At 40.1% G+C, this 25,526-nt stretch overlaps 1 protein-coding gene across 3 annotated transcripts in view; it reads left to right on the plus strand.

Moving 5' to 3' along the window:
- LOC102931710 (palladin) overlaps window positions 1–25,526 on the plus strand; it is a 259,194-nt gene that overhangs the window by 17,566 nt on the left and 216,102 nt on the right. For all 3 annotated transcript variants that reach the window (XM_037897506.2, XM_043545945.1, XM_043545946.1), the window contains exon 2: window positions 24,021–24,199. The gene's annotated coding sequence lies outside the window, so the exon portion shown is untranslated. The remainder of the gene's footprint in view (window positions 1–24,020; window positions 24,200–25,526) is intronic.

The raw sequence follows: 25,526 nt of genomic DNA on the forward strand, positions 1-25,526 counted from the left end.
AGAAGAAAATCACATTTGGCAGTTCTGCAAGATGATTTTTTTTTTTCAAGTGGACAAAATAATTGCAGAAAACTGGTTCAAAAACCTTCTGTGGCCAAAGAAAGTATAAAGTTATGTAGAGCTATATTAAGTTGGAGTTGTACTTAAATATGCTTTCCAGGCCAACTGAGAGCATAATAATGCTAATCCCACAAGTCTTAACAGAGTTTCAGGTTTGAAAAATGTTCTGTGGTTCACATTTCACTACTAAATATTCTATATTTTTTTAAAGTCTGCTGCAATTGTCCTCATTGCTTTTTTCCTTTCTTTCTTCCCCTCCAGTCTATTCCCAGTTTCTCCACTTCCATTTAGGAGACAGTAGCAACTAGTAGCAGTCTGTATATTAGAGAAGCCCAGGTCCATGTCAACCAATGTGACAGTCTCTGCAATTTGTGAAATTAATATAGTTACCATAGGGTTCATTTGGTTAATGCACAGGAGACTTAGGTGTATAACTCCACTGAGTGTTAACAGGAATCACCTACATAAAAACTTTGTGCAACAATAGGTGAATAGACCCCTAAACTTTAAACTCCAATACTTTATTCCATGCAGTGCAGTACAATAATTTGCACCCCCCCCCCCCCCACACGCTTAGATATCTAATCATCTAAATGTGCTGGCTTTTTAAGAGGGCAGAATAACTTTACGCTCAATAATATATGTTAGGTAGGTTCAGAATCCAATCTTATTCTGTTCAGCATAATCAGCAGAAGGAGGGTGAGCTTGTGGTTAAAGCCCAGGAGTCTGGGTTCTATTTTAGCTCTCCCCCCAGATTACCTGTGTGACTGTAGATGAATTGCTTAACCTCTCAGCTTCTCTACTGGTTTAATGGGGTTAACAACTTCATAGGAGAGTTGAAACTTAACATTTGTAAAGTACTTCAGGATGCACTGACTGAACTTAATATATAAGCACAGATTACTTTTTTTTAATTATAGGTATAAAATATTCAAAAAGAGCACTTTATTACTCAGGTTACCTGAGGAACTGGGAAGTGGATTTTTTCCCCTCCCATAAACTGTATTGCACGACTGGCCAGGTACATAATGGATGGGAGGGATGCATTCCTCCGAAACATTAGATCCAGAACTGAAACTAAGCATTTTGGTGCCCAGGGTTATAACCATATTTGCGCCCCCTACCAGAGGTGCCACGTGGCGGGGGGAAGCATGCACGGTCACATGCTCCACAGATATTTTGTTTTCCCCGCAACCCAGACAGGTTGGGTGGCTTGCTGAGGTGAGTCGGGGTGGAGGTGGCACTCCTTCACCGAGCCCAGAAACATGGGACTGGCCCCATACGCAGAGTTTGACTTTTGTATTTGGGGGCATAGGGCTTAATAAAAATGTTTGTGGATGGAGAATATGGAAGTTAGACACACAGGTGTGTGTACATGATGAAGTGGTTGCACATTCACCCAATGTGGTATGATTTATCAAACTATTCATTATTAAACATCTTGATTTTTTGAATATTGGGCAATCCAGAATGCAAACATTATGACAAGGTATTTGTTGAATAAATTTGAGGAAATTATGATCTGCCTGTGTGTATCCCACAAACAGAAAAACGTGACTCCACTTGCTAAATAAGTTGTTCACTAACTCTATTTAAAATCAGAAGTGGAATAGATCTACGGAGTTATGTTTATCTACTGAACCAGGAGAGTCACTTTATTCCACTGCATTCTTGTGTTCTTTTTCTAGACCCATTTCATGAGGGGTAGGACTCTTTCTATTGCCTTTTGGACACTATAAGGCAGTGTAACAGATCTCTCCATCCACCCTAAATTTTCCTTTGTTCAGTTTCACCCCATAACTCTTAGTTATAGTCCACCAGCATTACCCTCAACCCACCAAACTCAAATTTGATTCACTGACTTTTTCTTAGCGGCCCTCAGAACGAAGCATTTGAAGAAGCACATGCTGGGGGATTGAGCATTTTAGAGATGAGTGGGTCCTTGAAGCGATCTGTCTTGTATGAAGTTGCCTACCTAAGGAAAGGGCTGGAAAACAACTGCTCTAAATAATAGCTTGTGAAGGACAAACCTCAGATAGTTCAGTTCAGATATTAATCCAAACCTCTTTGTTCTGCAGAATCATACCAGAAATTTCATAAGATTTGTGGTGCTTCCTACCTGGCCAGCAATATTGTAAGAAGAGTCATTCTCCCCATTTTGTCATTTCTGTATCTAGTTTCAGTCACAGCTTGGAACTCAGAGGAAAACAAAAATGGAAAATAGAGGGAAATAAACAGAAAATGTTAATCTATCATTTTCAAACATCAAAGTTCTACAGCAGTAGAGCTGGGCAAATGATTTTTTTTGTTTTGGTGGCCAAAATAATTTCATCTCAGGTTCATTGCATTTCATGGGGGGAGGGATAGCTCAGTGGTCTGAGCATTGGCCTGCTAAACCCAGGCTTGTAAGTTCAATCCTTGCAGGGGCCATTTAGGGATCTGGGGAAAAAGTTGGGGATTGGTCCTGCTTTGAGCAAGGGGTTGGACTAGATGACCTCCTGAGGTCCCTTCCAATCCTGATATTTCATGAAACATTTTATTTCAATTTTGGGTGATATTTTATCTTTTTTGTTAAATCAAGCTAAATTTCTAAGCAGAGCATTTTAGAAACAAAGACAGAGGGGCCCCAGAGGGTGAGGGAGGGGATTCTATGAGCAGGGACGGCAGCAGGGTCTGTTCTCCCAGCACCTGATCATGCTTCACATAGTCTTCCAACGTTCCCACCCACAGCTTATCAGCCAGTGACTTACCCTCCAGCTTCTGGGCTATGGTCTCCCTGCTCAGGGCCGTCACATGGTTCCTGGCACTTGTACCCAGCCTGGGACCAAGCTTTCCCCTCGCTCCTGCTCCCGGCTGCAGCAGCTGCTCCCCTCTGAGCCACCAGTATCCTGCCCGGAGTTCCCAGGAAGGTTCCACACGTCCAGTCCTTATGGGGACATTTTCTTTCACCTTGGACACCCCTTTGGCCCCCCAGGAGTTTGCCCAGCTGCACTCCAAGCAGTGCTTGGGGATGCAGGGGAGCAAGAGCACCCAGCTGGGGGAGGAAGCCTCTCACACACTGAGGTGACTTGGCTGAGGTAGGCAGATCCTATGCGCATTGCTGTCGAGGGGAATGACACTAGTGGGCTCTGGAGTGCTGGAACCACTATACAGTTGCGGGGAGGCAATCTCTGCTGTGGTTGGCTGACCCTTGCCATGCCCCATTTTTCTACCTCTGTGGCTTTGCACTCTTGGCTGCTGCCCCGCTTGCCCTGCCCTGCCTATGTCCCTGATTAGGTCATTACCAGAGATAGGATACCACATCTGATGGACCAATGGTCAGATCCAATGTGGCAAATGCTATTTACTGAGCTTTCTGGACACAATATCTTTGCTGGAACAGGGTTTAAGTGACCTAATAGAAAAAGGAAAAAAACCAAAGTGGAAAGTAAAATTGAAATAAAAGCTGTAGTACAATTGCTGTAAGCTAGATATCATTCCCAGCAAATGCTGTTAGTTTTGCTGGACAGTAATCTAACTTTACCGTTTCCAGTATTGCCAGCTATAACGACTGGAGAGCATGGTGTTAAACAACCTGATTATAGAATGATCTGCACCTGAGAGGAATCAGACAACTCCCCATAAAGAGCAGAAGGTGGTTTCATTAAAGAGGGAAGATCAGAAAATTGCAGCTAGGTCTATAGACATACTGCAGGGAGCAAGAAGGCTCCTTGGGGGCCCTGAGACAGCAGGAGAAAGCTCAAAGCAGGAAAGGAAGCTGCACAAAGAGAGTGAGGGAGAAAAGATCCTAATCTCCGTTAGTGGGCTCCTCATTCATTCTCAGTCTCTCTCTCAACAGCTCTCCAATCTGTCCCCACTCCCTAGCTCCTTGTCCCCTGCTTCTTTTTGTCAATCCAATGTCTCCCCCTGCTTCTCATTCACTCTGTCTCTCCCCACCCTCTCAGCCAACTGGCATCAATCCCACCCCATCACTCTCTCAGTTGGCTTCCAGTCCCAGTCTACCCATCCAACTTCTGTCCCCTCTGCATTCTAATCTGACTGCTTCCTCCTTCATGTGGCCTGGGTGCCAAATGGGGTCATTGAGAGCATGGGAGAGGCAGGCTTCCTGCTCTCAGTGCTAATGCCTGGCCACTAGAGCATTTGGGAGCAGCCATTAAAGGGAAGTTTGGCTTTGCCCCGGTAGTCCTGTGCTGGAGAGAGGCATCCTCCATTGCTTTGTGGGGGATGAACATGTGCAGTCCTGGCACATGCAGGAGTTGTGAGAGCCTCAAACATGCTCAGTGAGAATGGAATCTTCAGAGATTTTCACTGCTAAAATCGAAGGAGTCTCTTGAGATATGTGAATTGGAGTTTTTCAAAGGCTTCTAACTTGGCCAAATTTGGGCAGATAGTCACAGAGAATGGAAAGACATGCCCCTGAGACAAAGACCACGTCCGGTCAAATTTCAAGTCCCAGCCCCAAAGCATAGGGGTGATAGAGGTGTTCAGACAAAAAGTTGCCAAAATATAACATGGGTAAGACAAGACATATTTTTCCATAGCCTTGTTCTTAGAAATGGTTGAACTGTTTAGCTGAAATCTATCCCCACCCCTCACCCCCAAAAACAAACAAACAAATCTGCCTGAGGCAAACACCCAGCATCAAAAAAATCAGGCCAAACAGTTTTAGTTTGGTGAAGTTACAAGCAACTGAAAGCAGGATCTTAAACTGGGCAGTGTCTGGCAACCTTAATAGGCAGCACTCCCAGCCCTGCCACTAATTAGACTTGGAAGTCTCAGATTTTTATCAGAAAATGTTGGTAAATATTTATTTTTACTGTACACACACAAATATGAAAAAAATATTTCTATTGATAACTGGAATGTATTGATAGGCAAAGTAAGAAAAATGCTGCTTAAGAACTTATTAGAGTTTGATTTAAGGGTAGTTACATTGTATATTTTGAGATGTGATGTCAACAGTTTGTGTTTTAGCTGTTTTCTAAACCTTTAACTTTTTGAATGCCAACATCTGTCATTATTTAATTGTCTGACCCTCCCCCAATAATGTCCTGCAACTGTGAACATTTCAATTAATAAAAACAAACATCTACATTAGCTGTCACAATTACAGAGAGAGAGAGAGACTTAAAAAAATAACTGAATGCTGCATATAAGCCCACCTATAATATGTTGTCATGTTCACATGAGGTCAGTTGCAGTGTTTGAACATGCAACCTTCAAAACCATAGTATAAACATCTTCCATTTCAGCTAAAGGAGTAACTGGTGGAGAAAGGGAAGCATGCTGCTCTTTTTTATAGGCCTGCCCATATAGAACATACACATTGTCAGTGGTTTGCACAGGTGTTTGTGAGACAGCACAACTGAATACCAGGATTCTTGATTACAAACAGCATAGCCAAATGTGACAACACCTCGATTTGGGTAATCTGTAGGGACTGAAATTGGAACCTCTAGTACTTGAGCTAAGGAACCGAATATAGAATCATAAACCATCTATAAGTGGTCTAGTTGCTAGAGAGTGACACAGAGCCACAATGTTAGTGTGGGTTACAGAAGTACCTAATTTGGCATGGTTTCTTCTGAACACTGGGCAACGTCGATGACATTTGTCTTTGATATATTAGAGACCTCATTTCTCTGTTCCCAGAATTTCCTAAGTGCAACTCTAGTATCTGTATATAAAAGAACTCTCTAGCCAGTCTATATCTGGTACAAGAGTCTGGCCTGCTAGTAGCAGCCCTGCAAACTACCTTGTACCAGAAGTATGTGAAATGGTGTCAGAAGTAAAGGTAGCCTCACTGGTGCCAGAGGAGAGTGGAAACAGAAGGAAAACAGCAACAAAAGTTGCAAACAGGAGCAAAGTAAAAAAGGTTGCATGTTTAACAAAGGTTGCAGGATCAAATCTCATCAACATGCCACTCTTCAATGCCCCAGAGACCTTCAGCTTTGATAGTCCTTCAGGATAGACAGAATAGAAGCAAGATTTTTCATTGCTACAAAACTCCACCAGGAAACTGGAAATATTCAGGTATCTTCTTGAATTTATGCTATGGGAAGCAAACAGAGCATTTCTTTAAATCTTTTGCCTTTATTGAAGACAGCTGCAAAGAAGACTAAGAAAGGGATCTAGGTATGTTTGATACATACCTCCTACCAAAGAGAAATGTGGTTTATGGAAGAGCATGTTTATACCCGAGAATATAGGAACCAGGAATCTTTTATAAGAGCTCTACATGCATTGTCTGGAAACCTATTTGGGGGGACACACACTGCAAAACATGAAAGTATCAGAGACCAACTAATCATTGGACTTAGAGATAAAAATATTTCTCAGGAACTACAATTAAAGACAAATTTAAATCTACACACTGCTACCAAATACCAAAGCACTCTGAACTTGTGAAGCAGCAGCAAAACATATTTGCCAAACCAAAAACTAGCTTAGAAGTTGTAAACAGACACAGCACGAGTGCTAAAAGTAATTATCATAGGATCTGAAAGGGATTTCAAGAAGTCATCATAAGACCCCTGAGCCTAAGGGGGACAAATTCTAGGTTAACTGCAAAACCTTTTAGACTAAATGTACAAGATGTGGAAAAATTCATATCCCAACTGATGTCTAGACAAGAGCACAGGTATAGACATTTTACAGCTGTTTGCCAAACTAAGGCAGTGAGAGCTAATTATGATAATGGACAGTCAAGAGCGATTGTTTCTGGGATCTATCGCAGTGTCTGCCTGGAGAATGAAACTTATTATTCATGGAAAGATTATTGACTTTAAAAATTGACTCCAGTAGATGTGACAGCGATTATCAGAGGGACTTACAATCACCCTAACCCCTCTAAGAGCTGAAGTCACCTGAGAGAGGTCTGACTAGTCCTGGAGGTATTCCAAACTGCCCTGGGCCATTTCGCCACAAAAACAACTGACACTCTGAATGCAAAATTTTGTCTTTTGTATGTGATCAAAGGATCAAAGACCAAAAACTTTCTGAGCTGCTGTGTGGCAGCCATGATAGTCCTAGTGAGAAAGGTGGAAGAACTCGATATTGGACTCTTGGAAGGAGATCCAGTTCAGATGACCTTAAGAGACTATACTGAACCATATAGCATACATAAACCTCACAGGATTTCTAAAATTGGAAATAGAATTAGAGAAAATGGAACAGATTGGCATTATCGAGAAAATCTCTAAGCCAACACCTCAGTGGCGCCAATTATAAAGAAAAATGGAAAAATACAAATCTTTGTGGATTTCAGGATTTAATGAAGAAGTTGTGAGAGAAAAAATATATCTTCCCAACACTGGATGACTTCCTCCTCAAAGTGAAAAAAGTTACAGTATTCCCTAAGCTGGATACCTTGAGCAGGTTCTGGCAAATTGCCTTAGCCAAAGAGAATTGTAAACTGACTTCATTTATCACACACTTTGGGAGATTTTGCTTTTAAAGATTACTTTTTGAGATTACCAATGCACCTGAAAGCTTCCAAAGAAAGTTAGCAGAACTGTTAACGAACACAAATGGAGTTAGTTTTCATGGATGATGATTTGATATATGGTTCTTCAATTAGAAAAACACAATAAAATCCTCAATGAATATCTAATCCTCATGATTCAGGCTAGGCTAAAGCTAAACAATGAAAAGATGCATTCTCTGCCTACCCCAAATTGAGTTTTGGGACAAACAATAAACAAAGGTGGAATCAATCCTAGCCCAGAGAGGATAAAGGCAATTCAATTCAGTGAACCAGCAAATGTACCAGAACTGAGCAGTATGCTGGGGATGGTAAATTATTTTGATCAATACCTATGAGATCTCTCTACAGTGACAAAACCACTGAATGTACTACTGATGTTCAACACATTGTGGGTATAGGGGCCATATCAAGAAATTGCCTTCAAAAAGGTAAAAGAAATCATCTTAACAGCACCAGTTCTCATGTACAATGATGTGAACAATGGTCCCAATGGTCAGTGAGAATGCAAGCAGCTGTGGTGTATTGTTCCATCAAGATAGAGCTGAGTGGATGGCAATTGCACTTTGCTTTTGCACACTCATCAAAGCAGAACAATAATATGCACAGATTGAAAAGGAATGTATATGGTCATGTGAGAACTTTTACAGCTATCGGTGAGGATTGGATGCTTTTACACTGTTAACAGACCATAAACCACTTGTAACCCTCATCAATGGAAGAGACCTGGATCAAGTCTATTGAAAAAGTTATTGTGATTTTAACCCAATTACTAATTATGTTCCTGGAAAAAATCTGGTAGTAGCAGACACACTGTCATAGAGCACAGCATTGCACTCAACTTGAGCTTGAAGATGTAAATAGATGCTCTGGAAACATACAGACCAGTATCAGAAAGAAGGCTACATCAAGCAACCTTAACTGACACACAACTTCAAGAAGTTCTAAGTTCTATTAGGGCCAAAAAAACACTAAGGAGGTGACAAGATGCTGATTTGCAGTATGTGGAAAATTAAGTGAGTCAAATGGACTCATGATTAAAGGTGATTGCATCATAATTCCAAACAAAATGAGGGGAGAAATTTTACCTTCATCCATGAAGGTCATCAAGGTCTAACTACATGCTGTGAATGGGCCAACCAGTCGGCGTGGTGGCTGGCCATCAGCAAGGATATAAATAATAAAGAATCTGCATGTGAACTTTGCAGAATAACAGTCCAACAGGACACAAAGAACTTTTAATAACACCACCTCTACCAGACAGAACTTGGAATAGACTAGCTGCAGATTTTTGTTAATTCAGGGGATATTATTACCTTGTTGTAGTGGACTGTTTTCCAGGTATATATAAATAATGTCCTTGAAAGACATGTCACAGTGTTATCAAGAAACCGAAGTGCACTTTTGCTCATTTTGGTATTCCAGAACAACTAGTGATAGACAACAGACCACACTTCACTGCAGCAAAATGTAAGTCATTCCAAATAAAATATGATTTTGATCATATTTCTAGCAGCCAACATTGCCCACAAGCGAATGGAGATGTTGAGAGAGCTGTACAGACAGCCAAGAAAATCCTGCACCAGAAAGATCCATCCTTGCTCTTCTGAACTACAGATCAACACTGATAGCAGCTCTTGGATATAGTCTAGCACAGCTCCTGTTGGGAAGACAACTCATATTCTTTTCCAAAGACGGAAAGCTCATGAAAGCTTATGCTCAAATAAATTGGTTAGTCTCTAAGGTGCCACAAGTACTCCTTTTCTTTTTGCGAATACAGACTAACACGGCTGCTACTCTGAAACCATTTAAATACAGCTGTTCTATCTCCAAAGTGGCCAGATACGAAGAGTCTGAATAAAATGGCAAAAAGAGCTTACAGACAGTTTTACAACAGTCCTCACTCAGAACAGCCAGATCTAGAACCTGGCGACTGTGTATTGTGTCAAACTGAATGGAGAAAAAGGATGGAAAACTCCAGTTGTCATAATTATTAATTAACAATACTAAAAAAATACATTGCCCAGATCATGATGTGATTTGAGACCAACAGTGGAGAGTTCAACAGAAATCACTGACATTTAAAATTCTTTCCTCTGAAAGATCAATGAATAGAGCAAATTCTACAGCTGATGGATGCTGAATAAGAAGATTATTTCCAAACTAACTATAGTCAGCCATTGGACTAATAGACAACCTGATGACCAAGATGTTATGTGTTCAGGCTGTGTAACAAGAAAAGCAGTACAACTTAGAGACACTTAATAGACTGTTAGACACTGAACTTTTAAAGATAGAAGGATAGTGTGTGTTTTATAAATGATAGGAATGTAAAATATAAAGGATACATGTAATGTAATGCTAAACTGTATTATATTATACAGTCATAAGTGACACTGTGTGTAACTTATCTTATTTTGAGACTAGTAGTGCATTAAAGCTTCTAACTGAAGACACATCTCTAGTGTCTCTCTCTCTATAAAAGAAGTTATTTAGCCTGTCCATATCTGGTACAAGAGTCAGACCTGCTTGTAGCAGCCCTGCAACCTACATGTACAAGAAGTACATAAGTCTGTGATACCTATGATATTGGTTTGTGATAATTACCCCTTCTTCCCCCCTCCCTTAAGTTTCAGTATAAGATAGTGGTCCCCAAAGTGTGGGTTGCGCCTCCTGGGGGGCATGGATGAATGTGGGGGGAGGGGCTGCAGCAGAGCCCAGGCCAGCCCCCCTGGGGGGAAAGCAGGAGGGAGTGTTCCCCAGCCCTGCTCCGCCCATAACCACAGCCGAGCTCCACCTCTAGCCCAGCTCCTCCCCCATCCCTAGCTCTGCCTTCAGATCAAGTTCCTCTGCTAAGCCAACTCTGCAGTAATGGAGGAGGGGTGGGGACAGATTCTATTATTGGTGGGAGGAGGCTGCAACTGGAAAAGTTTGGGCACCACTGGTATAAGATCTTGACTCATAATAAGGGTTGTAAAGAAATGCTAACAGCAGTGAGTGCAAGAGCTGTGACTAGAACTCATGGTTTTAGGGTTGATAGTTCAATGTACCTTCCCCTAGACCCAGGGGCAGGGTGTAGTAGGTCTAGGTCATATTATACTTCCTCAAATTGCTTGAATGCTGTGAAGTTCCACATCATCATGAAGCTGCCTGAAGTAGGGGCCAAAACTGTATTACTTGTGATAAATTCATGATGGTTGGTGGCACTGAGTTTCTGCATTAATAGAGGGAGACGTAAGCCTGAAGTGGGAAGTCTAGTGGTTTTGTGTTTACAAATAATTAAATCAGGAATACATCCAAATTATGTTAGTTGTGTAGATCTATGAACAACTATTGTGCAGGAAACCGTAACTTACCTCTTATGAAACCAACTACAGTGCTGTCAGTTGCAAGAATGTTTCATTTTAGGGTATGCTAGCTATAATTATGTCACTAGGCTCAAGAGTGTTGGATAGACTCTTGTTATTTGAAACGTCATATGCAGTAAATGCAAGTGAGAAATCTCTCAGTTCTTTTCCAAAAGACAGGGCTGACTGCATTTGAATGCTGTTCTTTAAAATGTATGGAAACTTTATCTTGCCTCCAATTATAGGAAGGCTTTTAAGGAAGACCCCTGGGCAGTGAAGTGAGCTATACTGCATTGTCTTTATCGTCCAGGAAAATAAAAAGCGTGATGTGCTGATTTTGTTTCTTGTAGTTGCACAAGTAATGTTGTGGCTAACAAACTGAGAGACTGTGTAGCCAGTTCCATATAGTGTGAATAAGACAGAGTGAATAAAGAATTGAGAAGTATCTCTAACTTAGAAATCTAATAATCCAACCTTTTAAAAGAGAGATGTTAATCCTTTTACGTGGCAAAACAGCAAATAAATCATATGCTGCTGGCAGAACAACACAGACCGACAGAAGGGGGCTGCTTGACATACTGACAAATGAATTAGTGAAACAATTTCAGATGTAGATAATGTCTACCACACTTTGACTTCAGGCTAAGATGTTCCAGCCCCCAGGAGGAAGTTGTACAAAAACATTCAATTTAATTACCTGTCAAAAGGAAAAAAAATTACTGCTCAGTTTCTGGGAGTTCACATACTTAAAACTACAGGGGGTTCCACATGCAATAACTTTTTAGTTATCTGAAAATGCTGTATGTGGCAGCTGCCCCTGTTTTCCCTATGCTAGAAGTTGCTACTATAGCTACTGTTTCACACTTCTGTGATAATCATTACATAGAAACATAAAAACTCAGTGTGGAAGAATGAAGGAATTGTTCAATAAAGTACACCATATTCATTCTTGTATGTAATTCAGGTTTAAACAATAAGTAATTTAACTACCTACAATAACTTTTTAGCTTGAAATTAGCTGAGTATGCACCTCTACCCGCTTTTATGACTACAGTTTCTCATTCTCAACATTTATAATCCCTTCTGTATTTTATACTTTGATAACTTGGAAGTGGCCAGCACAACTATTGACAGTAGTAGGGGCAGCTATGAAACCAGTGTTTATTGGTATTGCAGTCGTGGCCAAACTGTGCAAGGTGCTTTCTAAACAGAAGAAGAGAATCCTGCCCCAAAGATCATGAAGTCTAAAAAGACAAAGATTGTTGTAAGGTGGTGAAAGGGACAGAGCAGACTGGACAAGTAAAGTGATCAGGGTAATGATAGATAGTCATCTTATTAGCTATACTTCTTGCTTTTTTAAAAGTTAAACACTATATTTTCCTCCATTCAACCCCTTATCTTCTGCCCATAGCAGTTAGATTACAACATAAAATATTCTGCAGTCTGCTAAATATTGTACCCAGAAATATTTGTGTGTAACTATTTAGTGTTTTTTCCCTTATGTATTCCCAGCTTATTTTTTACTAGCCGGTCATCATGAACCATGTCTATAGAAGGTTCAAAACTGCATGAGGTCCAAAAAATGTCTGCAACTTTTTCCTGTGACTGTGAATGATACTTAAGAATATGTCCAGTTTCCAATAATTGTTTCCTTGAGACCAAAATGGGAGAAACAATATTGCTTTCTGCATATTAGGGCTGTCAATTAATCACAGTTAACTCATGCAATCAATTAAAAAAATTAATTGTGATTAATCACACTGTTAAATGATAGAATACCAAATGAAATGTATTAAATATTTTTGGATGTTTTTCTACATTTTCAAAAAAGGTTTTATAGCTATGAGGTAGTTGCATCCCATTACAGTTAAGGTTTCTTATTTGTTTCCATCCTAATCCCCTTTCCTCAGTCATTTGCAATTTTCTGAAACTTTCAGCTTTTTGGCTGTGGTAATTTGTTTTGGGGTTTTTTAAAATTATTTTTAAGTTTGAAAAAAATAAGTTCACCTGTTTTTGTAGAGGAGGAAAGATATAATATAGTTCCAAAAAATCTTGACTTTTTAAACAGCTTTGCAGCTTGAAGTTCTGAAAGTTTTAAATCCTCACTGTGGGTCTGTGATAGGGTATACCTGGCCTTTGCAGTTCTCTACAGGAGGCCCCATGCTCCTACTACAGCCCATACCAGAAAGCAGCAATGTGGGAGGAACGGAGTAGTGAAGGTGGGTCCTCCAGGTCTGCCTAGAGAGGCCTCTCTGGAGCAGCCATTTTGGAAAGCACAGTCCCCCAAGGGCTAGAGGGGTTAGCAATGGCCAATAAGGGCCCTGCTGGCCCCAATAAAAGGATCTAGAGGGGATTAACAGTGCAGTTCCTGGCTGGAACCAGAGGAGTGGACAAGGTGCTCTTCTCTGGTCAAAGGAGCCCAGCAATCAGACAAATTCTATGGCTGACTCAATTTACATAACTGGGAGTGCAGAGATAGAAGGACCTGAGGATGTTAGCCCTGAGGCAGGTCTAGAGATAAAAGGGCCTGGTAGGAAAAGGCCCAGGGAAACAGCAGCAGAAGAATGAAGTTGAGCAGTATGTTGCTGCTGTTTATAGAGTCTCTGAGTTGGAACCAGGAGTAGTGGGCAGGCCCAGGCTCCCTCACCAGCTACCAGTAAAGTTGTGTGGACATCAAAAGGGGACAGACCTTAATTGGGAGCCTGAAAAAAGGACTCAGTTTAAAAAGGGGCTCAGAGCCAGGGCTGAAGACCCGAGTGAGGATAGTGACTTTATTTCCTGGACTCTAATACTCAAAAAGGGCTTTGTGACTTGGCTGGAGGGCCAAGCCACTGAAGATGCATCAAAATCAGCTGGCAGCCTGCAGGAGGCAACAGAGGAGAGAAATTAACTCTGTTATCACACCCAGACACTCAGAGGTGCTTAACAGTTGAGTGCCCCTTACAGGATAACTAAGGGTCTGTCTACACTGCAGCTGCAAGTGAGTCTCTGAGCATGGGTAGACAGACTCGTGCTAGCAGGACTAAAGATAGCATGCTAGAAATAGCTGTGTGGATGCTGTGGTTCAGTCAGCAGCTTGGGCTGTCAGGCCCACTCAGACCCTGGGTCTGAGCTCAGGTAGCTAGCCCAAGTCTCTGTGGACTGCAACGTCCGTGCTAGCATGATAGTTCAAGCCCTCCTAGTGCAAGTTTCACTTCCAGCTGCTGTGTAGACATACCCTACAGCATCTGGTAGTGTTTCTGTTCCCTGCTCTGATCATTGCCCAAACCCACAAAGAGCTCTGAAGATACCCACACAAACACTTCTCTTGTAAATACGTATTAATGTATGAATACATATTTGCATGAGAATTTGACACTTTCTCTTTCCAAGTACATTCTTGTGAACAAAACTTCACACACAGTTGTTTTATGTAAATAAGAGGTCACAAATGCAGACAACACAAGTTCTGTTTTTAATTTGAATTAATATTTTCAAATATTACTTATTTAAAATATTTACTCAGCCCTACTTGTGAATTACGTTACTGCTTATAAAAGTGAAGGATTTAGAGTACTGACTTGAGCCAAATATAGAGCAGAAAACACTGCACAAGGTTTCACATGAAGCTCTTCCAAATGTATGTTTAGTTTTATCCACACCTATAACTTTTCAGCAGACCATGCCAATTGGGGTCATTTTTAGTAAACTGTGTAGTGATTTTGTGATGTCGATACATAAGGACAAGAACAGACAGTTATCTTGTGACCTAAGATAGGATTTAAACTTCAGTCTCGAGAAGTGAAAGGCTTGTTATCCACTGTGCCATCCAGCACTCCCTTCTCCCTTGCTTGAAAGGGGTTTATGCTGTAAGTGATCTGATCTGAGATAAAGCTGCTGCATAGTCCACTCTTAGGCCAATCTTTCGTCTTTCAAAATAGAATAGTCTTCTCAGCAGAGGACTGGATTGAAGGAGAGAATCTTCCACTCTTATTTTTTCTCAACGTAAGGAGACCAGGCTCTTTTCTCTGCCAGTAAGAAAAGGATGATCTGCCTCCTATTCTTAATGAATAACAGCTGCACAGTTGCCTCCTGTTCTGCAGGATGACTGTTAAAACTGGATTACTTAAAGTATGATACCTTAAAGTATGATATAACATTTGCCACTGTGCTGTGGAAAAATCAGCTTTCACAATGAGTGCTTTCTTTGTTATCTCTAATCTTCTCATGTTATAAATGCACCCATGAGATCTGGAACCAGATTCACCAAAGAGAAAATTGGCAGATTTTCACTTTTAAAGCATAATTGTCCTCCTGTTAAACTCTTAAAATAAATAATACATATTTTAATAACTATAAAGGTCTAGAAAAACACACATACAGTCAAGGTCACCTGAAAATATTAATATCCTCCAAGAGGGACTGATCAGCAGGGAACATTACCTTGAACCCTTGCAATGAAGACATCAGTACCTGCATGACAGTAGTATTTCTAGGTAACCTTGACTATGCATCCCAGTAATTTTGTATTTACTAAGGGCCATTTTTCCATATGGAAAATAATCTCTGTGATTTAGTGTTAATTGCATTCCCATATGCTAATACTGAAAATAAATTAACTTGTCACAGTTTGAAAAGCAAAAGCTATTTTCTCATTCTGCCTTCAATTAATTTGAGCCATGGTGAAAACTGAATTTACAGATACTCCATCAGTCAGTGAGATCACACATTTCTCCTAGATTTTTATTTTATAAGCATGTGGACAAATACAGAAACCATCTGGAATATGATTCATTGTGTCTTGGAATGCCTGTTTACACATGAAATTTTACTAAAATAGAATGGTTTCATCTTATCAGACTCTTTTATTACTGGCTCTTATCTATATGGTAGGTTTCCATACATATACAAAGTCAGACTTTGCTGTGTTATAAAACCAGTGCAAAAAGATATTAGTTAGTTCCACTTTTGTTTTTAGTCAGATTTACCCACCTCACAGTTCTTAGCCACCACCACAAAGATGCAAGGTTAAGTTTGTAAACCACATGGAGAAACACTTAAATCCAAACAAAAGTTTATCCATTGCATTATTTTTAAAGTTTCATTAATTTTTTTTAAGAATGATGATATTCTGGGTCAAATCTGTTGCTGTGTCTCTAACTTTAACTTAATGGAGTAAATTTCAGAGCGTAAGCTATAGTTCCAAATGTTTTTGCTGAAAAGGTTTGGATTAGTCATATGTTTAAGTGCTTTGATTCAGGCCCAGGTCTCTCAGAATAATATTTTATAATTATAATTAAAAGTTGAAACCGTTTAGAAGATCTTCATGTAAGATGAGGTGGGCATATGAATGAGTTTGGAGGGCAGTAGTGAATTTGAAATTCAGGGCTACCATTTTGTGATGTGCATTCTGAATCATTACAGAGGTATAAATCATTGGTAACTCAGTTGAAGCCAGCAGAATTTCATGATTCAAGATGAGCAAAGTGCAAAGAGTAAACAAAGATCAGTAAATAAGGTTAAAAAGCTCTCCTAATCTAAGATATAAATAAAACAGCTTTTAGAAAACATTTTTTTTTGTTGCCAATTTTAACCTGATGATACAATGTGTCTAATACTAGGTTTGAATACAAACTGACAAAAACTAGTAAGCTGAAAGTGAAATTTTGACAGTCTATGCTTTTATCACAGCTCTTGTCATGTTTTGGTGTTTTTCTACTAGTCCCAAATCCTGCAGTCATGTTATGATAATCTCTGTTGTTTCTTTTTTTTTAAAAGGAAGCTTGTATGTGTCAAGGTAACAGAGAAAAGTCTAGAAATACGAATCCTGAAAGACTCAAACTAGAGGCAAATAAAGTCCCCAGTTTTAATATCTTAATTCTTGGGTGCTTTAAGTCAATCCCATGAACTTTTAGGGTGGACTCATGATTTTTGAATGTTCAGAGTTGGTAAAACCGGTCTTCTGTGATATCTAGCTATTATAGTGCATTTAGCATATAGTACTATACAAGGCTGTGAAACCTCTGCAATACCGAGACGCAATGAAATGAGCTAAGGACAGTGTCTGCTACGGCTTCAAATGCCTTGTCTGGATTTGTCAATGCCTAAAACTAACTTAGCAGTTCTTTTCCTTGGGTTATAACATCTCTTCAGTGTGTGTATCAACTTCAATGGAATAGTTAGTCTATAGTGCAAATTCCTAATAGTTACTTACAGCCAAATCCTTGATCATAAACACAGCTCTCACAAAAAGATTGTGAGGAACTATGTGACAGTTGGAGGGAACAAAATTTTCTCTCTAAATCGGAGTAGACAAGTGAAGACAGTCTGTGGAGTTCCTCCAGCCTACTCTCAGCAGTAAAGGCCATGGTGCACTGCATCCCTTCTAAATCAACTGGCCCCATCTCTACCTTTCCTTTCCCCCTCTCTGCTTTATGTTGCTTCCAGGGAGCAGAATTCTCTTGAACAAATTTTATACCTCTCTCCTTCCACAACAGAGTGAAAATGCAGCAAATCCAGAGCCGTTTTTTGGTCTTCACATGTTGCATGAGGAAACACTGTTGCCTCCTTAGGGTATGTCTATACTGCAATTAAACACCCATGCTGGCTCATGTCTGCTGACTTCAGCTCACAGGGCTCAGGCTGGTTTAATCACAGTATAGACATTTGGGGTCAGGCTGGAACCTGGGCTCTGGAACCTTCCTTGGGTTGCAAGGTCCAACCCAACCCTGAACATCTACACTGCAATTAAACAGCCCCATAGCCCAAGCCCGAGTCAGCTGATGCGGGCCAGCTGTAGGTGTTTAACTGCAGTATAGACATACCCTTAGAGACTAATCCTGCAATTGCTCCACTGAATATGGCACTCCCGTTGAGGTGAGTGAGAGTTTTAAGATGACAATTACATTGCTAAAGAGATCAGTCTGGAATAAATGAGAGAGATCATCCAATGTTATGTACTTTTTTACTAGCTTGACCACACTAGCCCTGTAAATTCATTTTTGGACCCACTAAGCTATGCATTCAGAAAGAAGATACACATTTTTCTATTGTTTTCAGAGGTTAAAATCTTGATGGATTTTTAAAAGATATCAAAATACAGGTAGGAAGAGTCTGTTATTATTTGTAGTCATTTTATAATATATAAAGCTAAGAATATGGACTATATATGACAAAATGTCCTAATTGCTTCACAAATTATTTTTTGTGTAAAACTGAGTTATGCATACACTAGAAGCATAAATTAATTTTGATGTGGTGAAATGGATTTCTTTCTAAAATTGTAAACTAAAAAATTTGCAGATGGAAGTGTTTGCCGTCTGGAAGGGTGAGACAGTGGTTAATTTTTGTAGGGAAATTACAAAATAGGAGTTTATACAGTATAATGAAAACACTGAATATACCACTAAAGCAATACTACATTGTTTTCTTTTAGCATTTCTTGCTGGCCATAGTTAACACCACTAAGGATAAAATTACTTTTTTAATTTACAACTTATCTCTCTCCACATTTTGTAGGGGTCAGAGTGCCCTATTATAATTTTTCCCTCAGGCTGTCTTTAAATTTCACTTCAGCTGCCATTTTAAATTAACTTTTAAGAGTGTGTGGAAAGGAAACCCTCCTTATTCCTCAGTTACTTTTACTAAACATAGGTTACAGCAGGATTATGCATTAGAGGAAAGATTGAACTGTTTTTCTTAAGGCCCCGGTATATGGTCAGTCAGTGTGCTGCTCAACTGTTAATATTTTGTTCAGAGTCATTAAAATCCCAGACACACATGCATTTCCATATGCAGAGGATTGTCAGGACAGGAGGGAAAGAGGAGTGAAGGAGATAGACAAATGGTATGAATGACTAACTCATGTCATGATATGCATAATATACAGACTGTTTCACAGCTGGTATCTCTCATTCTTTTCTTTTACGTAAGCATATCACAGTAAAAATTAGGATGCTAAGTATAGCCAGTAAAAAAACTTTGCTGGGGGTGGGGGGGAGAACAGGAGTAGACCTACTTATACGAGAGCATAGAAGAGTGCGCAGCAGTCAAAATTCACTTCTCTGTCACTTGAAATATGTTAAAATCCTTTTAATGCTAGTCTTTCTCACCCTTTTTTTTAAGTTATCTGAGCTGTTATGTCCCCTGACTAGGATATAATGTCTTGCATTAATACAGTACCATTCACTGCAAAGGATCCCAAAGTGATTTATTAAACTGAAATAGAATCTATATGCGGGGATCAATTACAGGGACTACTGAAATGTGGCACCATTGGGATAACCTACAGAAATGGTTCACTAACCCACAACAATTGTACACAGCAGTTTCGGAGAAGTGAGGAGTATTGACCAAGATCCTTAAACTAGTGACTGAAGTTAGCCTCCTAAGGGTGGAACTTTCAACGGTGCCCAAGTGATTTAGGGGCAAAAGTGCCATTGAAATTCAGTGGGTACAATGACTGAAGTAATGATACTATGGCGCAGGGGTGTCAAAATCAGACTCCTGAAAGGGATACGGTAGTCCGGAATGATTGAGAACCACTACTTTAGACCATACCAATTCTCTACAAAGATGTATGGTCTAAAGCATGGTCTCAACCTTTCCAGCACACTATTACTGAAAAATTGCTTACTCTCTCATTTTACCATAAAATTATAAAATAAATTGACTGGAATATAAATATTGTACTTACATTTCAGTGTAAAGTATATAGAGCAGTATAAACAAGTTGTTGTCTTTATGAAATTTTAGTTTGTACTGACTTCACTAGTGCTTTTTCTATAGTCTGTTGTAAAACTAGGCAAATATCTAGATGAGTTGATGTACCCCCTGGAAGACCTCTCTATGTGTACCCCTGGTTGAGAACCACTGACCTAAAGAAAAGAGCATAAAGTGGGAGTTAGAACATCTGTGTTTTGATCCCAGAACTGCCACAGACTCACTGTGTTATCTTAGGCAAGTCATTTCACCCCTCTGCCTGTATACTTCCCCTCTTCCCCCACCCCCACCCAATGTATACACGTGACATAATATATATATATATCTATAATAGAGGGGTGGGGTGAGAACTAACTAATGTTTGCACACAGTGCTTTGAACATATGAAGTAAAAAATTTTGTTTCACCCTGAGATCCACAGAGAAATCCTTCTTCTTTCAGAACATCTGGACTGTGGGCCCATTCTTCCGTGCTACTCTTTAGGACATAATTTTCTGGTAGAATGCCTCCCTCAGGAGCAAAATTGCCATTGCCTTCCACATCCACACCTGGGTCATAATCCTCCTCCCCCTAAGGGAGTAAATAGACTATGGACTATAGACGACACGTGTGGGGGGCACGTGGGGTCACATGCCATCCCCCGGCCCCCCCCGATTTCTGCCAGGGTGGGCTGAGCGCAGCTGAAGGGTCATGCTTACTAAAGACACCAGCAGTGAGTGTCCCTGCTGAGCCCCACTAGCTGGCGCCCAGAGCAGGGAATTGAGACCACTCTCTGCCAGAGGGGTGTAGGGAGGCTTGCTGAGTCGCATCCCTTCCTCACCAGCTGGCAGCTTTTTACCTGCTTGAGTATGTGTCTGGACTAGCCTGCCTGGAGCTCAGGGAGTCAGTTGGGGCATTGGGGGGGAGGTAGTGGGGCCTGCAGGAGCTGGGGTGGGGTAGTGAGCCCAGGGAGGCAGCAGGGGCCAGAGGCGATAGGTGGGAGCTGGAAGAGGCAGCAGGGGCCAGGAGCAATGGGGGAAGGAGGGGAGCCCAGGGAGGCAATGGGCGCCAGGGGTGATTGGGGTTGGGGAATCTGGGAAGGCAGTGGGGCAGGGTCCTAGGGTGCCATTTTCCCTAAGGCCAGTCATGGCAGGGTGAGCTTTAAGGGTAGGTGATGTGGGCGACCAACCAGTGTGCCATGGTTAGAGGGGTGCATGTTCAAGAGGGTGTTGCTGGAGGGTGCCTTGGCAGTCACCAGGAAGTTGACCATGAATGTGGTGGTTGGTGGGGGCTACCATTGTACCCTCCCCAATCAGCAGTTACCAGTTGCCTATGAAATGGACTGTAAAGGAGGAAATGCTGACCTAGCTAGTGCAAACTCGCAAAGAAATTTTCACATAAGCTTCATGTGACTGTTCTTCTCTGACCAGTCATGATTCCAAAATGCCTGTAGCATCTGAAAGAGAAAATGATACTAAAAGGCCTCCTTTGCCTTTCCTCTTTTAATCTCTAGGGCCATTTGAATGTGAATTCCTCCCCTCTGAACCTTTCCACACTAAACAGCAATAGGGATGACAAAGCCCAAAGTGTAAAGGTGTAATCTGTTGATGGTCAGTCTGCTCCATGGAATATCCTATGCTGTATAAAAGCTAGTTTGCTTTAAACATAAATTCCATCTTTAAGTGCATGCAAGTCTTAACACTTCATCCAGCTTTATAAGCTGAAAAACACCTTTCTCATACTTCTGGGTGGCTAATGGATCCATTACACTAGTGCTACTTCTTGTGAGCTGAACTGGCACCTACCAAATTCATTGCAAGAAAAATAAAAACTTCAGTGAGGCATTCATTCAGTAGACTTAATTTTCACCTCTCCCCTGAGGAATTTACAATAAATACCCTGAATCTCCTGTAAGCAAACTGAGAGTTGAAAATGTTATCAAATAAACATACGTAGCTAATGTAACCAAAATCTCCAACATTGTCTCTGCATTTCATGAAACAGCACTTACTAGGTTGCAACTACAATCAGAAATGGGGGAATGAATTATTCTTGATAACAGTGATGAGTGCAGTCAAAAATCAGGCCTGTTTCCTGTTCATCAAGCATCACATTAAAGATGGTTGAGGTAATTTTGTATTGAATTGCTTTCTACTGCGTTTTGATCTTCAGCTACTGAAATGAAGCAGTGTCTGATGTGGAAGGTTGGGATTCATGTTCTTTTTTCCACTGATAGGTCATTGATGGTGACTCCCAACCTCAACTAGAAGTCACAGAATACGTAAAGATTTACTTGCAATAACTCCCATTGAGGTCGCTAGTTGCTAGCCACATAAATCTCTCACGCATCAAGGGAAGAAAATAAAACTGACCCTCCTAAGAAAATAACTTTGTCTAAACCTCACCAGATAAATCTCCCTGGTACAAACTATATTAGCAGACATTTTATGACCATATAAATCATAGTACCATAAATATTTGGGGTAAAAGGAATTTCGGCGACAATAGAGACTTATTAGAAGTCTAAACATGCACAAGACTAAAACTGGACCCTATCTGAGAAAGTAATTAGGCTATGAATGGCGTCTTTGCTTTGAAAGATGTTTCCAGAAAGAAGAAAAGGAAATAGAAAGAGGAATAGGATTGCTAGATAGGTTTCCGAGTCCCCATTTTATAGGGTCTTGGCTATAGTTATCAGTCCAGAAATTCTGAGTCAGCCTTTCCTTCCTCTATATTACCAAACTCTTTGCCTATAGAAAAGGTGACCAAAGTCTAGGACTCTGGCAGATGCAGTAGTTGAAGTTCCTCATGCAGAATAGGGAGGGGGTTGGATGGCATGGGGGAGGAGGAGAACAGAAGTGTTAATACTGGCAGGTGAACTGACTGGATAAATTTGTCCCCAAACCAGATAATTGTAAAACTAGGCCAAATGGGGCTACTGAGTAAACAAAAGGAAGTTTATTTGTTTCTTGCCTAAGCGGTTCAGTGTGTGTGTGGGGGGGCGCTCTGGGCACAGTAGGACACACAAAAGGAGCTTGTTAGTCTTCAGCTACAAAACAGAATGGTATAGGATTTTAGTTCCATTATCAACATTTCCTAGCCTTGAGGAATATTGTGTCTATTCTTCATCTGCACAGGGGACTTGTGTGCACAGTTCTCATTAGTGTTAATGGGAGTTACCTCATGTGTAAATCCATTAGATATTGAGTGGAGAAGGCACCATTTTTCCTCTAGAGTATAAAATAAAAATAAACGTAGTCATTCAGATTTAATATTTTTAGAGGCAGATTGTCCAAGTATCTTCCTGTTTTGCTAATCATAGATGAAAAGGAAACCAAATTAATTTTATTCTATCCATTTGGCGAGAATGAAATAGGAACAGGTTCAGTCCATTTGTAAAGGCTCCTAATTGACCTTTATTTGACATCTCTAGCACTGCATGTAGCATTTCAAACTGTTCTTAAATAGGAATGGAAGATACCCTAACACTGGATCACTTTTTTTTTTAAAGTTTAGGAAAAGCAACAGATATGGCTTCTATTGTTTTTATTTTCAGGACAAGATGCCCACAAAGCAAAAAGTTTCAGATGGAAGCAATTAATGGAAGATTAGAATTGCAGACATACACTAAGAAGTGGTTAAGAACTAAGGGAACAATCTTGTCAAAGGGATTTTGAATCTTTTGTTGGTCTGAAAGAGAAAATTCCCTACATTTTTCTCTTTTTATCTGAAGTAAATCAGTCTTTCAATGCATTTGCATAGTTGTATAATGAAAAAAATCTATTCATAAGGATGAAGGTTGGGAGGGAGAATGTGCATGTACTGGTATTGATAAACAAATCACTTTGGAGCCTGCCACACCAGATTTCTGGGTGTTTAGGAAAGGAATAACTCTGTCAAGAGTGAATTATGCCATTTGTATCAGAATTAGAATCACTAAGGTCATATTTTAGTAGGAACCTTAAAAAAAGTAATGGTATGGAAGGCATAAGACATGGCTTTGCTATTTTGATTGCAAATTTGAGAACAAAAATCACATATTCTAGGTGGAGGATTTGTAATGAACACAAAGGAGTTTGCTTGCCTACACATACTGCCTTAGACTCTCAAAACAAGAGATTAAATTGTAACCTAATTTCCAGGTGCTTAATGCAGGTTACTTTTTAAAACTGTACAATGTGTTAATGTTACCTGAAGAGAAGTTAAGAAAATTATTAATAGTAATTTGTAAGTATGTACGTTTATTAAGTAAGCTTGAGATTCATCTTATATTAGAAAGTTGTATTTCTTTGTAGGTTCCATGAAATATAAAAACAAGCAATAAGTTTTCCTTAATGCATATAGCTGTTCAGAGTTTGCAACAATTTTTCATATAATTTTGTTAGTGGTAGATACAAATCAACACTTTGTTTTCTCTTTGTGTTCTATCCCTGTTTACATGTGAACTGCAGATGGTTCTGTGAAGGGAAAGAGTTGCAGAATTCCCCTGATATTCAGATCCATTGTGAAAGTGGAGGCCTCCATTCACTAATCATAGCAGAAGCCTTTGAGGACGATACTGGACGTTACACTTGCTTGGCATCAAATTCTGTTGGCTCTGATAGTACTTCAGCAGAAGTATTCATTGAAGGTAAGAAAAAGGGTAAAATGAAAATACTTAGGCTCCTAAATCAGTTAGGCATTCCAACACTGAGCTCAGCAATACTTAAATACTTTTACAAATCTGGGCCTAAGTCTCGTTTTCAAAAGGGATGTAGGTATCTAGGAGCCAAAATCCCATTTTAAAAATGGAGCTGACTTTAGATACTGCACATTAGGTTTTGTTTATGATTTTGTAGCTTCGAGATTTTCAACTGAGTCAAGCAAGGCCTTACACTCAACTTGGTGACATTTCTGTGTCTCCAAAAATTCAGAGACTGTTCTAGACATCAATGGGGAGAACCATATTGATTTTGGCAAAAATTGGTAAACTGAAAGAGGAAATGGGGGAGACACAGGCACTCTGGCATCTGCTTAGCAGAGCTAAGGGGTTCAATAGTCTATAGATCAACGAACCAGTTGATGGCACCCATTAACACCTTCTGGCATGCCAATTGTGGCAGCTCAACTCTGCCCATCCTCCCAGTACAGTTTTAAAACATTGACATCCTGAATGAAGTATCTTCCAGACAGAAATTAAATAAAAATAATGGGAGGAAGAGTGGAATGGGGGCTCACACAGATGGTAGATGCTGGTGTGGGGAGGAAGGAGGGAATGGGTGTGGGGAAGAATGGAGGAATCTGTTATGGGGGAAATGAGCAATGGAGGGGTATACACAGATCCCAATGGGGCTTCCTGGGAGTCCCTGGAATAGAAAGGGATGGGAAGGTGCCACATAGGGTGCTTGGAATGGGGAGGAATGAAAGGAGCCCCGTCCTACAGAAGCAACAAATTGTGTGATCCTCTACTTAGGATTATTTTGGTATGAAAGCCATTTTGACACTGTAACTTTTGTAGTGTCATGATCCAAACTTAGACTCCAATCCTACAAACAGAATAAACTCGGAGGGACTACTCTCAGATGGAAAGTGCCTCGCTTGTTTGCAAAGTTGAGGCCTTAATTTCTAATTGAATGTACTAAATCAACCAAAATAAAATTCTGTTAGTCACCTAATGAATGTACTTAGAATCTGGCCTGTATGATTTAAATATTTGCTTCTCTAAAGCTTTTAAGTGAGCTTAAAATACAGGCATGCCCAGCACCAAATGCCAATAATTCTTCTCATCTTTCTTTGAATTCAAGACTGCTCATATTTCAAGTACTGTATTAACCAACTGAAGTTAAACTATTGTGGAAAGACACTCAAAGGCGTTTTTAATTATGGCATATTTAAAGGCTAAGTTGACTTAATTCTATTTTTTTCTTTTGAGCAACTATTGTTCTTTCAACCATTTTTGGAATAATTTATTTCTTTGG

This window comes from Chelonia mydas, chromosome 4, assembly GCF_015237465.2.
Source record: "Chelonia mydas isolate rCheMyd1 chromosome 4, rCheMyd1.pri.v2, whole genome shotgun sequence".
Taxonomy (NCBI): Eukaryota; Metazoa; Chordata; order Testudines; family Cheloniidae; genus Chelonia; species Chelonia mydas.